General features: G+C 42.2%; 1 long non-coding RNA gene across 1 annotated transcript in view; it reads left to right on the top strand.

The window, feature by feature from the left end:
* The window catches only part of LOC138032405 (uncharacterized), a 3,321-nt gene extending 1,129 nt beyond the window's left edge, over window positions 1-2,192 (top strand). The window contains exons 2-3 of the long non-coding RNA XR_011128362.1: window positions 1-44; window positions 1,080-2,192. The exon at window positions 1-44 is cut by the window's left edge and continues 9 nt beyond it. This is a non-coding gene — a long non-coding RNA (uncharacterized lncRNA). The remainder of the gene's footprint in view (window positions 45-1,079) is intronic.
* The last annotated feature ends 5,308 nt before the right edge of the window (window positions 2,193-7,500 follow it).

The raw sequence follows: 7,500 nt of genomic DNA, 5'->3' as shown, positions 1-7,500 counted from the left end.
AAGAGTCAGGAGAGTCTGTACAGACCAAGCTGTTAACGTTTATTGTAAGTGTTGTGGCGATGATAAAAGTTGAATTGTTATATAGCTGAATTTTTTCCACAACAGAGCGCGCTCTCATTGGTTACTTCGAGGTCGCATGACATCTAACAATAAAACTGTTTCCCGCTAAAAGTCTCTGAGCGGGCAACATCAGGGAGCTTACGAAACGACGACGCCGACGGCAACGACGACGCTACAAAACAATAGCTTTATTGAGCAAAAACAATGGCTCTGCACGTGCGTTTTACATTTTGGTATATTTCTTTGCCGTCATCTCCTAAATGACGACGTGAAATGACCAAATTCAAGGTTTTGTGGAGGACGTTAGCACATGACGATGAATTTTCAGTTCTCTCTCTACGCTTCCAACCGAGTCATACCAGTTTACTTCCTCGACAGTTACTACACATTTTTAAAGCGAAACGACATGAAATAGTTTCGTAGTGATATGAATAACGCGAACGTGTATTTTTAAATGAAGTCCTCGTAGCCGTCGTCGTCCTCGTTTCGTAAGCTCCCTATTGAAAAATCTATGACGTCAGAGGGTAACATCGCTTAATGACTGGTCCCTCGGGAAACAAAATTAACTGTTTCCCTCAGGACCAGTCATTAGGTGTTTAGTATTCGCAGTTCTGATTGCATTCACCCGGTGCAATGTTACCCAGATGACCTTTTGAGCTTTCTGATTTAAAGCCCACAAAAGCCAGTCTCTAGGCGGGCAAGCTGTTAATAAGGAATGATCGTTAAAAAGGTTATCTTGCCTAAGAAATGACGACACAGTAACAAGATGCAAGCGAGTTGAAGCATACATTCACAACTTGTACTTGGAAAGAAGCCCTTGTGGCATGCCTGAAAGATGAAAGATGTCGATTTTGTTTACCCCAGTTTAATTAAGCTGTTTAACTAATGTCTAGCTCGAGTGAAATGAATATAAAGAAAGAAGAAACCCAAACTAAGAGGGATAAACATATATAAATATCTGGTGTATTGTCTACTTTGAAACTCGTCGACTGGGTAACAGGAATTTTTTGGTGACACAGACAAACAACTTCAACTTTAAAGATGGGTTCACATTGTTCAATACTGAACGATACTAAACACGACGTCTGGGTCACTCATGGAGTCAACTGGGCAGCTCTCCAAGCTACGGTGGGTGTAGTCACCGCGTTGCTGACTGTGGGAATTGAAGTGGGAGGGGCACTTGCGGAAGGAGAAACCACATTTGCCGGTTTGACAGCCACTCAGTGGAATGCAGCAAGAGGGCTTTCCATCTCAGCTCTACAAAAAGCTTTGAACGACGGAGCAGAAGTTGAAAAGCTTCAAAAGTTGAAAGAATTTGTGCTAATAAGGCCCGGTGACAAGTACACATGGTCAGGCTCTCTTTCTCTAACAATGACAGTGTATGTTATGAATGACAAGCTGCAGACTCAAGACCGAGGCTGTTTCACAGGGCCAACAGCTGGTTCTGAGAACGTTTATCCGATATCAAAATACTTTACAAATTTGGATGTCTAGAAAAAAACCGGGGACACTAAGCACTAAGTTTGTGTTGCAAAGTCGCTTGGATAAGCTCTTGGTAAAAGTACCAAGCATTTTCTTGTATCTTGAGTGACATACGAAATTTTAATAAATTGGATATCGATGTACTTCTGCGTCCTCGGCTGTCAAGTTTACGGAGATGACCTTTGATCGTTATTACTGAGAATCATTAAGTAAGTTGAAGGATTGATTGTTCATTTTAATAGCAGCTTTGTTTAATTTCTCCTTCATGATTACAGAATTAGTTTCGTTCAAGATTAGCAGTACAAAGCCTTGTTTATTTTTATTCCCGCTACGTCAAGGTGTTAACTAAATTCCCTTTCCACGAGCTCTTAGTTTAGTTATTTGGAGTCGCTCATACTGTAAGGCACTACTTAAACGGAGTTCGGAGTTTTTCTCGAGCTAGGAGACTAGGAATTCTTTTTCCTTTGGAGGCAAAATCCAATGTAAGTCACGCTTGTTATGTCCTACTTTTTGTTCGTCCTTTTTCGCTCGATCTGTAGGTTTTTTTTGTTTCTCTTATTGCGATATATTGTGTATGTCTTCAATTTTCACCGCAAGTGCTGTATGACGTTCACCCGCCTTGATCTTAAATAAACGAGTTTGAATCGTGATGCCTGTCTCATACATCACGGTGGTTGACCTGGCAAACTCTGTGTCTGCGGCACCAGCAACATGACAGTGAAAAATTGGATCTAACGTAAAGAAAAGATCGAAGGTAAGCCGTAACTTTAAAGAGTCGAGAGAGGAGCGGCCAACACATGAGCCAACCGGGAGAAAGGCTGGATGCCTAGCGAACACGAAAGACGTCGGCGTCGCACAACGCAGTAGATAGAAAACGCCACCAGGTCGCGATTTTAAACAAAAGGCTCCTTAAGGACAGCAATAAAAGCAAGGTGACACACACTAACACCAACCCGGTGTGACCGGGTTGGTGTTAGCGTGTGTCACCTTGCTTTTATTGCTGTTCTTAAGGACGTTCGCGCCCATTACTACTGCGCATTTTTTCGCGCATGTCACGCACACGTCATGCATCGCAGACCACGAAGGTAAACACGATGCTAAAGGCGCTAACATTTTCCACAAGAATGGAACTTGAAAGCGTGTGGCATCATGGGATAGCTGTGGACCCAGGTCTTCTCGGAAATGTCACGCAATGGCGTGACAGTGCGAATAAACAATCGCTTTGAGAACTTCGCAGCGATTTTACTCTCTTGAATGCTCGGTGACCCCCATTTTTCTTTCCGTAGATCACTTCCTTTCCTGATTTTGTCCATTTTAACAAAAAACAAAAAAAATCTGTACGTGAGAAGTGACAAATATTTCACTTTTTATGCTCTCGTGCGACCGAAGTTTTCTTTCTTAGACTAGTATGTATCGTTTTTCAAGGTCTATTTCACCTCAAAAAAAGACATCAGCTGCAAAAGTTTGTTTAGTTATATTAGTTATGTTGAATTGAGGACGTTTACCTGATCTAAATGTCACTAATGTAGCTTCTTTACTGCTGACAGTTGTAAGCTAAGATCGTCTTAAAATAACGCAATCTTCTAAAAGTACACTTCATGATCTCGAAAACGAGCACGGTGACCTCCCATTTTTTTTGCCTTTTTGGCCAAAGTAGATCATTACCTTTCTGCGTGTCTTTAAATTGAATTTTTTTTTTTAATATGGCACGTTTCACACCCAAATACAGAATACAGCTAAGCATTGATTTTGAGTTTAGTATCGTTTATCTCTTTAAAAGAACATTTTTCAAAATAAAAAGAAAACCATGCTTGGCTGGATGCAAAAACGAATACAAATTATCAAACCACTGACTAAATACCCGTGAAATTGTGTAGCATGTAGACAAATTTAGAGTTTTCTTTTATTGGTCACGTGACCATGGGCGTGGCATGATGACATCATATTTAGGGTCATTGGTTTACAAAAGTTAGAAACTGACCAATTACTTAATTACTTAACCATTACGTCCTTAGAGCCGCACCCCAAAGAAACACGTTAGTAGGCCCTTAAAGTAGTCCAAGCCGCCGAATGCATAGATGAGAGCCCAATGCAGATAGCGTATTACGCGAACTGACAATCGCATCCGAGGAATTAAAAGGTGTAATGCAGGAGTTGCTCGGCTTGTGTGAGCAGGACGAATCGAATGTTTTAGGAGACGAAGCGCTTTTCTCTGATGAAATGCATTCACTTAAGCGTGCGTATATTATACTAGAAGGATTAAAGAATAGAAAATTGTCGTTCTCTCGTCATTCTCGTCAGTAATCACTTTATAGCAAGTCCGCAAAACCCCCTTCAAGCTCGTCGTTAGCAAGTAGCGCTAGGATAAATACCCTCGCAGAAGCCGCCGCGGCATGCGAAAACGCTGAATACGGAAGAATGATCGCCGAAAAGGAACACGAACACAGAAAACGTGAAGCAGAGATAGAACAAACCCGCGAGCAGGAAAGGGCGCAATACGAAAAGGACTAAGCGGTGCTAGATGCAAATAAAAAGGTCGCAGTGGCTGACGTCAAACTTAGGGCGATTGAACGCGCAATGATAGAAGAGGAGACCGGCCAAAAATGTGAATTACCTGGAATCCCAAAGTCAGAACCCAAAGAGCGAACTTTGGACTGGGTTCAAACGATTTCTGAACAGAAAAACCCACCCAAGGAGACAATTGAAACCATTGAACCGCAAAATCTGCCGAAAGAGTCACGCGCGTCCTCGCGGCTTCCGAAAATGTCGGCCACAAACCCGATCCCGCCAACCCATCAGCAAAACCTGCATGACAGCACTCAGCATGTCCTTAGTCAAAAACCTGTCATCGCCTCAACCCCGATAAGTGATATTTCAGGAAGTCAATTAATTGAATGCTGACGTCCGTGAATCAACAAAGAGTTGCGGGTTTAGCTCGGCAAAAAATTTCCCAAAATGTCAGCCAGACACGTTCAATGGGGCCGCGACTCTCCTCCATCCGTGGAAAGCATCCTTGAAAGCAATGATTAAAGATGCCGACATTTCACCGATTCAAGAGATTAGCTATTTGCGAAGCTTTACCACAGGGGGAAGCGCAGCGCTTGGTTGACAGTTTCAGAGGGTGCCAACAGAACGATCCGGTTACGCTATTAGATAGGCTGTGGTGAGAGTTAGGAAAACGTTTCGGCAGCGCGGCAGTTGTCCCGAATGTTCTATAGATCGTTTTCATTCACGTGACGAAAATCATAGCAACCGTTGCTACGCCGCCATATTGGTGTACCAAAAAACCAAATCAAACAAAAAAGGATGGTTTTTTGTACGATAGTAGGCTGTGTGAGCAAAAGTGGACAGGACAAAGGAGTTTACTTCGCAAGGGTTCCTTCCATAGAAACAAATCAAGGTTAAAAAAACGCAAAAGTTTTCAAGAGAGAGAAGATCACATTGGATTTGGGCGATAAATAGAGACGATCGTAACCGTGACATTTTGGAGAACGACAGAGTGTGTGGAAGTTTCTGGAAGGGCTGCCAAAAGCTGGGATAGATATATATTAGTATATGCTAAAACAGTGGATAGCGTTGAACTCGCGCGCTGATTGGCTCGTCAAACTCCCAATATCCTGTGCTATTTACCTCCGAGCAACTCGGAAAAAGTGGCGTCTCGATTTGCATCCGTAACAAGTTAAGAAAACATCCAAATTAATTTTTTGTGCTGTATATTATCAGAAACCCATAAGGGTTGAAACGTGTAACGGCCCCTTGTGTGCTGGCAAACAAGCTTCTGAATATTCAATTTGGTAAGTACCATATTTGGAACAACAAGAGCGAGGGGTTTCCAAATATGGTACTTAGCACTGAAACATTCAACCAATCAGTTGGCACTGAATATTCGGAAGCTGTGAACGCGCGTTACACGTTTCATCCCTTATGGGTTTCTGATATTATCTCGCTGTTTTAGTATATACTAAAACAACCTTTCACCTCAGTGTCGGTGTCGGTAAATATCCACCGCTAGCCACCTCCACTTCGGTGAATAGTTGTTAACTATCCGGAATTCTTCCCATTGATTTTCTTTTGTCCAATCTACGAGGCTCCGAGGAAGAAGCAGTACCCCTGGTTGATCATGTTACTTATACTGTGTGTGCCGCTCCTGTAAACTTGTGTCCTGGCATTGTTCCTCTTGATTAATTTGACGAAAAGAATGTAAAGGAGGATATATTGCTTGAGAGCTGAATTGGCGTCCTGTCAGTTCCATGTTTTAGAGGGGTTTTGCTAAAAGCAGGGCCGCGGCCCACGGCCCGCTACGGCTCAGGATCAAACCGCTTCCATGAAGAACCTTTTCCTTGAATTATGAAGCACAAAATAGACAAGCTTTCTTTCAAATAATTCTTGGCTGTCACATTTCCAATTATTTTTTTACCAGAACACCGTGCAGAGTTGAGTACAAATAAAATTTTACCAAAGCCAGACAACAGCGATCACAGATCCACTTAAGGTGTTCGATTCGTTCTCTGTCTTTGTTGAACCCATACATTAACAGAGAATTTTCCATTTGGTTTCAGTGTTCTACATAAGAGCACACTTGCTAAAATCATAGAAATACAGCTCACTTTGATTTCGGCTAGACGGGCGATAGATCGTTGTCGAAGTCCATTAATGACTTGTTGCTTTCAAGATTCCAGATATTTATTTTTCACCACCTGTCTTGTTTATCCAATTGACTTTCCATTATTGAGCTCCATAAGCGTATATTTTGTTTAAAGATCCAATAAAACGCCATTCACTTTACAAGACGTTCGACGCCATTGCAGGTTACGTTAAATATTCTGTGTCCGCCAGAGAAATCTGAGCATTTCGACTACCCTCTTAATCCTAAGAAAATACGCGCATAAGGTCCCATGCACAAAGACAATACTTAACATGGGTGTGACAGGCAAGACTTTTAACGACACAGAAAAAAAAAGAAAACGACCAAATTTTACCTATTTTCTCACTGGGATTGCCATACTGGCAACCCAGTAAAAAATTCCAAATAACTGATGGTGCGCAAGAAGGGAGAGGGGAAAGGGGTTGGTACCACAGAAAATTGAACCATGCATAATACTTCGTTCAAAGAACAAAGTACAAACGTGTAGTTTTTGGCTCCGTTCTTGGACTTGGTTTTTTTTTTTGGAGGGGGTGTGGGGGGGGGGGGGGGAAGGGTCGGTCGCGATTTGGTTGCGCACGCGTAAGATTGTTTTGCCTCGACACTTTTCAGAGAAAGCAGCACAAGTAGGAGTCGACCTCGGTGCAAGGTTGTATCTCCTCATTCAGAGGAAATCGCGATGACCACTAAACCACAGACGACTACGGGACAGATTCACGGGGAAACATGTATTTAAAGAATTGTGTGCCTGACCGGAAACAAGCTTTTGTGTTTTTGTTGGACCCAATGCAATAGCCGGTCATCGTATGACTCGGTAACACATCTTACCAGGCTAATTTCTCCTGGTATTGTTAAGAAAAAGTATGAAATATTTTAAAATACCATCACACTTAAAGTGCACCTCACCCCAAAATATTTTTTCGCTAGAATGAATCTTTGCACCTGTTCGAAACGCATTGCGGCCATCTTTTCATTTTTCTAACAAATCCAGTCATTTTATCGGCTTCGAAAGTTGCGAAAAACCAAGCATCTTTTGTTCACGACCGAGTCAGAAGGGGAGTGGGTCTATTCCTGATTTAACGTCACAATCTACTTTGCATGCATTTTCACAGAGTTAATGCAATGTAAATCAGTTTGTGACGTCAAATCAGGAACAGACCCACTCCCCTTCTGACTCGGTCGTTAACAAAAGATGCTTGGATTTTCGCAACTTTCGAAGCCTATACAATGGCAGGATTTGTTAGAAAAAGGAAAAAATGGCCGCAAAACGTTTGGAACAGATGCAAAGATTCATTTTAGCGAAAAACATATGTGGG

This window comes from Montipora capricornis, chromosome 14 (genome assembly GCF_036669925.1).
Source record: "Montipora capricornis isolate CH-2021 chromosome 14, ASM3666992v2, whole genome shotgun sequence".
Taxonomy (NCBI): Eukaryota; Metazoa; Cnidaria; class Anthozoa; order Scleractinia; family Acroporidae; genus Montipora; species Montipora capricornis.
This window is presented reverse-complemented; position numbering and strand designations above follow the sequence as displayed.